The sequence below is a fragment of the Tamandua tetradactyla genome, chromosome 12 (genome assembly GCF_023851605.1).
Source record: "Tamandua tetradactyla isolate mTamTet1 chromosome 12, mTamTet1.pri, whole genome shotgun sequence".
Taxonomy (NCBI): Eukaryota; Metazoa; Chordata; class Mammalia; order Pilosa; family Myrmecophagidae; genus Tamandua; species Tamandua tetradactyla.
The window spans coordinates 6,171,350-6,177,349 of NC_135338.1; the positions used below are offsets into that span (position 1 = coordinate 6,171,350).

General features: G+C 45.7%; 1 long non-coding RNA gene across 2 annotated transcripts in view; it reads left to right on the forward strand.

Moving 5' to 3' along the window:
* LOC143651752 (uncharacterized) overlaps positions 1-491 on the forward strand; it is a 68,679-nt gene extending 68,188 nt beyond the window's left edge. Inside the window, exon 4 of one of the 2 annotated variants that reach the window (XR_013160183.1) lies at positions 135-491. This is a non-coding gene — a long non-coding RNA (uncharacterized LOC143651752). The remainder of the gene's footprint in view (positions 1-134) is intronic. The other variant, XR_013160184.1, reaches the window with a different exon arrangement.
* The last annotated feature ends 5,509 nt before the right edge of the window (positions 492-6,000 follow it).

Here is a 6,000-nt window from a genome sequence, read left to right on the forward strand (position 1 = left end):
ACACACTTGCCCTTTCCCACCAAATTTTCTCCTAAGAAATATTTTGGATGGTATATTTTGAGTGTTTAATGACTTAGGAAGTTACAAACCTTGGCTTCTCGTGGGAATGACCTAGAACACTTTATTCTTCACAGGAATTTCCTCTGACCCCAGAACAGTAACACTGCTGGAGAACCTCTGCAGTAGTGCAAGCTGAGGTCATCTCCAAGAACCCTGGTCCTGGAGTACAGAGACTTGGCTTCAAGTTCCACTCTGCCGGTACTAATTAAATGACCTTGAGAAATTGCCAAACTTTCCGAACCTTAATCTCAACTGTGAAACTTTTATTATCTCACTAATAGTCCCTTATCTTACTGGGGTGCCTGAAAATGAAATGAGGTGTTGCAAGTAAAGCTCTAGTGTTAGCCATCTTACTGTTATTCTTTTCCCAGGCAACAGAGATCCTTTTAGATGATACCAAACATGTTCAAAATAAACATTTACAATATTTTAAAATGTTTTTAACTTTTCAGATGTTTTACTTATTTTAAAGAGGGATGGAAGCACTAATTACTCATATAGGTAAATGACATTTCATGAGTTCTCATGTAGTGACAATTTTCAACCTCCAGATGTCAGTGTGAACTCAACGGATTGAGGCTATACTCTCTAAACTAGGATGGTGAAAGCTCCTCTACTTTTATGTATTAAAAATCATTGCAAATGTACAATAGCCAGTCTTCAAGTTTTCAAAGGTAATGAATGGATTAGCTTCTTTGACCTCAGAATCTACTGCACCACAAAGCTGGTATGGAAAATACGCAACAAAGACGTGAATTTGGAAATGCCACTGCAAGAAAGTTGGACACATTTAACTACAAATAAAAATGTGGAAAGAGTGTAAAATTTAACACTTGCTCTTAGGATAAAATTATTTCCATGATTGTGATAACTATCTTTTTGAGTTCCCCAAAATTATTCAGGAGAATCAGAGGCCACATTTAACATTCTGGACATTTAGAGCCATCTCCTCAAGAAAGGTAAATGAGACCAAAAAAAAAAAAATAGTTTCATGTCTATGAAAACCATGTAAACAAAATTAGCCTACAAACTGGCCTAGATATATTATGGGTGTTGCAGAACAGAATTCTCAAACAGAAGTTTGGGAATTCATGGGTGATTCAGTGGTAGAATGCTCGCTTTCCATATGGGAGACCGGGGTTCGATTCCCGGACCATGCACCTAAAGAAAATAGTGCTCTTAATGGGTGCTGATGTCCATTTAATTCATTCAACAAATATTTATCGAGCACCTTCTATGCACCAGGGAAGTTTCAGGTGTTGGGAAATACAGCAATGAACAGAAAAATAAACAAAAATGCTTACCTTAGTGGGGCTCACAGCACAGGGAAGGGAGATAGACAATAAACACGATAAATAATTGACAAACAAGTAAAATAGTTTAGTGTTACAGAGTAAGTTAAAGAAGAGGAGACATTTTAAATATAGTGGTTAATGTGGGCTGCACTAAAAAGATGACATTTATGCAAAGCCTTGAAAGAAGTGAGGGAGCAAGCACTCCAAGCTGGGGATCAGCAAGGGCAAAGGCGAATTGTGACCGAGAAATCAACATTTAAGGGATGACTTTGATTACTGAATCATATTCCTTTTTGTTTTTTGGGATATTGGAGTAGACTGAGGGGAATACCTGAAATCCCTAAAATTATAATCCAGCTGCCCTGATATCTGAAATGTTGTAAAAGCCCTTTTCTTGTGCGTTTATGACTATAAGAGCTGTTCCTCCCTTGATCTGGTCATTTTCTTGTAAGACAACGACCCTAAAGCTACTGAAGAATTTGAAGTCAGCCATTAACTAGTTTTAGCCCCAGACATTTGTAAATCATATCAGCTAGATTCTGCTATTGAAAGATAACTTGTCTCCCTTCCTTTTGGCTTACACCTTTTGTACTGAAGTGATAGCTCTGCCTCCCTTCCTTTCAATTTACGTTTTTTCTATTGAAATGGTAACAATAACAGCCTCCTTTTCTGCTTTGAACTTGCTTTTCGAAATGTCCTCATCTCCCCTTGCTAAAATCCTTAAAAACCTCGAACCCCATAAACTTGGGGGAGACAGATTTTGGGTCAGTAGGCCATGTGCTCTTCTACTACATGCCTAGGAATAAACTCTTTCCCTCTTTGAAATCCCAGTACCTCAGGAACTGGTTATTGAGCACTTTGGGCAAAAGAATTCATGGTTTTTGTCCAGTAACACAAGAAGCAGGAAGAAGGAAGGCTAGTGTGATTCATGCAGTGTGAGACGGGAATCTGTGTGGGGTTTTTTTTTAATAGTGTTGTGCCATAATGAATAATGTTTTAAGAGAATCTCTCTGGTTGCTCTGTTAAGAATAGGTGGGAAGACTGGAAAGGATTAAAACAGGAAGACTGGTTAGGAGGCTCTTGCAATACCCTTGAGTTAGAGACTATGGCAGGTTGAGGAAGGGCTACCAGTGGAGCATGTAAAGGCTGTTGGTCAAGTGATGATCTCTTGTGGCTTTAGCGGCCTGGATAGGTCTACTAATTTAAGAATGAAGTTGTTTTCAAGTTAACTCTAAAAAAATGGCATCATTATTTTATGCTAATGGCTTGCAACTTGGGAACAAACTATAGTTGAAATGAAGAGAAAGAATGTCCTTTATGTCATAATCTTGCAAAAAGAAGGGTGATAGGAATAGGTCAGCATGAAAAATACGGAGATAGAGGAATTTTTATGGGACACAGAAAATCAAGTTTGTTGTGACCAAACAAACCTCAGCAAAATACTGCAACAGATTTTCATTCCCAAGCTAAAGAACTTTATATTTACTCTGGAATCCTACATTTTTTAATGCTTCACTGATCTTAAAACCACCAGTTCAGGTTTTCAGTGTTTGTGTATATACATATGTTCCATAATGTAACAGTGACTGGATCTCAAGTGACTGACACACTTCCAAATTTTGATTAAAACTAATGGTAAAAGAGTGCATGGGTGGTTCCATGGTAGAATGCTCGCCTTCCATGCAGGAGACCTGGGTTCGATTCCTGGACCATGCACCTCCCCCCTCCTCCCCACCCCCCAAAAAAAAACTAACTGCAAAGGTTGTACCTTTCAAAGCTCTGACAAGCAAGAGGTACTGGTGAAATTCAGTTCTTGCTTTATTTGCCTTCAGTGAAAGCCCCTGTGCTTTTCATCCTCAGCTCTATCAGGCAGATGGAGTCAGGGTGAAATGCTGTTCACTTTAGGCTGTGCATATTTTAGGCATTTAATTCTCACCCTGGCCCAGCGGTAGGGGGGTGGACTCTTGATAGCAGGTTGCCCTATGGCTGAATGTGATGGAAGAGGCCAGTGTGCCCACAGGCTCTGCCCCAGCCCCACACTTGATCCTCTTATTCCATTCAGAACTGGCTGTGTCCCTCTTTGTATTTGTTTAAATGGAATTTCCATGTGTCTCTGCACTGCCATCTTTATATGCAGAACTCTGACTTTTGACTTCAGTACATTGCCTCCCCGCAAACAAGACATCATTCATCATGCTGGTGACCAATAAACACCTGTGCGGCCTGGAGGACAGAAAAACTCCCCCCAGTTCCCGAGACCACATCCGCAGGTGGAACGGAAATGCATCCTCGCAACCACAAACCGTCAGCCTGTCCTGAGCACAAGGTGGAATCGAAATCCACAGTCCCAAGTCCACCCCCACCACACGTGTGGACCACACGCGATCAGCCTGTCCCGAAAACGTCACGTAGCAGAATGAACATTTACCGTTAGTCCCCCCTGCCAAGTATTTCTGTCGCGCCGACTCCCCGCACCCAAGCCATAAAAACCCGGTCCCGCGCCACCCCAGTGCGGCCGCTCCCTCAGCCCTGCCCGGGTGGTTCTGCCTTTTCTTGAAGTAAAACCTTTGCCTGACCTCCTTCTTTCTCGCCTCGACCCTGGTGCGTTTGCCTTTCCACTGGGGCTGAAACCCGGGAATCCGCGAGGTGAAGGGCACCTGGACTAACTCCGCCCTGCAACCGGGGAGCAGCAGGCAGTGGCAGCTTGTCCTGCTGGCTGGCTCCCCAACCCTGGCGGTCGGGTCTGGGGCACTCCTCGGGCCCTTGGGCGCCTCTGGACTCACCCTCAAACTCCACCTTCCACGACAGCCACGCCACCCGTGCAGGAACTGGCAACTCCACCCATCCCGCCTCAACAAACCCTAATCCACCTCGCCTACCCCTGTCGCCCTAAAACCCCATGCACTTAGCAGACTGGTCTGTCTCTGGTGCAGCCTCAGCAATCCTTCCAATCGAGGGGAGCCCAGTCCCCAGATGGAACTCCGGACGCAGGTTCCATCCCGGAGGCCTCTCTGATCTGTCCGGTTCCCCTTGAGTTTGGGGGTGCCCGACTGCAAGGGCACCTTTTCTTCGCGTTCATTGGTGGCGTGGGTGTGGGCAATCCCTTCCCCGCCACACCCCTGGGTGTCTACGAAGGCGGTACAAAGCATGACATTACCGAGATCAGATTCGACCCAAACGTCTCCTATCCTACTGTAATACTGTCTGGCTGCGATAAAAATTCGACAATATCTCACGACGGCCAAAAAGGTTTTAATTACAAAATACTCGGAGACCTTGACAATTTCATACATCATACCAGAAGATGGGGCAAAGTTCCGTATATTCAGGCCTTCTCTTCCCTTCACTCTAGGGTGTTTCCTGCTCAACCAACCACATTCTCACAGCCCGCACCCCCCCACCCCCCCAGCCACAGCCCCACCTCCCACCCAACCTCCCCCTCACTCTAATCCATCTGATGACTTAGACCCCCCCGACCAGGGCCCCCCCACCCCCACCCCATGAACAGGCAACCAACTCAGCAAGATGACCAACCCCCTCCAGTCCCAAACTTCACCGCCCACCCTCTCCAGCCCCTTCCAAAACCCACTCCTGCGCAGACAATTCCACCCCCCACATACACCCCACAGCCCCTCTTAACTTTACGAGGCAGCTGGTACAGAAGGCCTGGTCGCGTACATGTCCCATTCTCCCTGGGGGACATGTCGCAAAAGCCTAGGGCCCTTTTCCAGTACTGGGATCATGTTAGGATGGATGGATTGGTGAGAGACCTCCACCCTGCCACTGCTCAAAACCCATCCAACACCAGACACAAGTCACAGCAGGGTGAGTTAAGGATTCTTCTGCCAGAGGATCTCTCTCTCTCTCTCTCTGTTTCCCCCACCCCAGGACAACCACCAAAAATCCTAGTGCTAGGTCAGCAATCCTCACCATCCCGAGGGCCACCGCGGGCGGGATGCCCTCATCCTTGTGAGAAAGACCCCTTGGCTCCGGAGATGTCCGGTTCCAAGCATGGTCTCCTGTTTCTTGGGAGATTCCTGACTGATTCGGGGACGCCTGTCTCCCTCAGAATCTCCTCCACCTTAAGATTCCTTAGTCTCATTCATACTACCTAAAATGGGGGACTCAATCTCGTCCCCCCAAAACCACACCTTTTAGTTGTAGTTGTCTCCTCCATAACCTTAAAACTCTGTACCCAAAAGGAGACATCAGACCCAAAAAAGTTCATTTTCTATTCGACCTCTGTGTGGCCACGACACAAATTAGATAATGAAAGTCAATGGCTGGAAAACGGCACTTTTGATTTTCACATTTTCAGAGACTTAGAGAACTTCATCCAGTGCAGCTGCAAATGGTCTGAGATTCACGTTCAAGCTTTCTTTTACTTTTGTAACCAATCCTTTTCTTTGCCAATCCTGTTCTTCTTACCAAATTCTTCTCCTACATCAAAAACCCTCTCAAAAACCTTCCTCTTCCTCTCTCCCCTCCTCTAAATCCTCTGAAAACCTTGACTTGGATCCATCGGATTGTGCTTCTCCTGAACCTCCCTCCAACCTACCTGGGCTGTAATCTCCATTCTCCCTCCATCCCCACTTCCTCCTCCCCTGCTCACCTCTGCCTTTTGCCCCACCCTTCTCCCCTCCTC